The sequence below is a fragment of the Chelonoidis abingdonii genome, unplaced genomic scaffold, assembly GCF_003597395.2.
Source record: "Chelonoidis abingdonii isolate Lonesome George unplaced genomic scaffold, CheloAbing_2.0 scaffold2269, whole genome shotgun sequence".
In the NCBI taxonomy this organism is placed as follows: Eukaryota; Metazoa; Chordata; order Testudines; family Testudinidae; genus Chelonoidis; species Chelonoidis abingdonii.
Window position 1 is genome coordinate 1 of NW_027426530.1, and position 1,324 is coordinate 1,324.

The following is a 1,324-nucleotide window of genomic DNA, read 5'->3' on the forward strand; positions in this document are numbered from 1 at the left end:
GGGGGCAGGGAGGCTGGGGTTGTGGGACATGGGAGGATGCTGTGCAGGGTTGCTGGAGCTGGGGTGGGGGATGTGGCCGGGACAGGGTGACCTGTGACCTTGGCCCCCCCAGGCCAGGCGGCACCAGGAGTCCCTGCAGCAGCTGAGAGAGCAGCTGGAGGTGGCAACGCAGGAGAAGCTGGGACTGCAGGAGGCGCTGAGACGGAGCAGTGAGGACTGTGCCAAGCAGGTACCATGGGCAGCTCCCCCTCCTCAAGCTCTGCCTGTGCCCTGCAGCCCCCTGGTAGCTCCCCTGCCCCCCCAACTCAGCCAGTGCCCCTCACTCCCAACCTGAAGCCCCCTGCTAGCCCAGCCCTGGCCCCCCCCTCCACCCCCAGCTCCACTGGTGCCCCTCACTCCCGACCTGCAGCCCCTGCTAGCCCAGCCCCTCTCCCTGTGGCCAGGGTGCTTCGTGCTGATGGCTGAGTCTCTTCCAGGTATTGGTGCTGCTGGATCAGATCCAGAAGTCGGAGCAGCTGCTGCAGAACCTGCAGGCAACCGTGTCCCAGACCCAGTACCGAACCCAGGAGCAGATAGTGAGCAGGGGGAGAGCAGGGGGGGTGCCTGGCAGGGTGGGAGAGACACAGTGCTGAGGGTGGGTGTGGGGATGGAGGGTGGGTGGCTGGGGAGGGCTGGGATCCATGGTGGGGGTCACTGGTGAGGGTCGTGGGGAGGTATCCAATCCCTCTGCTCACCCCCCCCCCGCTCCCCCAGGCCGACCTGGCATCATCTCACAAGCGACTGAGCTACGAGGTGCAGCGATTGAGCGAGGAGAATGAGGGGCTGCGGGGCTCCCGGCCCCCCCTGACCCCCGCTGAGGAGCTGCCACTGACGAGCTCTGTGCAGGTACCGCAGGGGCTGAGACCAGACGGAGGGGTGGGGGGGCCTCTAGGTCATCTCTCTGACTCTCCTTGGGGAGGTGTGTGGGGTGGGAAAGGGGGTACACTCCCATGCAAACCTCCAGTCCCTACCAGGACCTGCAGGCACCGGTGGGCGGGTGGGAATATTGAGGTGTGGGTCACATCCCCCCCCCAAAGCTGGGGGTGGGATATCAGGGGGTGGGTCTTGCCCTCTCCCCAGGAGCTGTAGGACTGGGGGGTGGGGATGTCAAGGTGTGGGTTCCCCCCCACCCGCCCTGCTGTAGTTGCAGGCGGGGGACAATGAGGTGTGGGTCTCCCCCCTCCCTCCAAGAAACTGTAGTTGCTGGTGTGGGGGATGACAAGGTGTGAGTTTCACATACACGCCCCTCCCTGGAGCTGTGGACATGTGGGGGGGGGGGGGGGGG

General features: G+C 66.3%; 1 long non-coding RNA gene across 1 annotated transcript; it reads left to right on the plus strand.

Moving 5' to 3' along the window:
• The first annotated feature begins 84 nt into the window (after nt 1–84).
• On the plus strand, nt 85–894 carry LOC116815604 (uncharacterized). Its single transcript, XR_004371523.2, has 3 exons — nt 85–229; nt 477–575; nt 754–894. It is a non-coding gene; the product is annotated as an uncharacterized LOC116815604 (long non-coding RNA).
• The last annotated feature ends 430 nt before the right edge of the window (nt 895–1,324 follow it).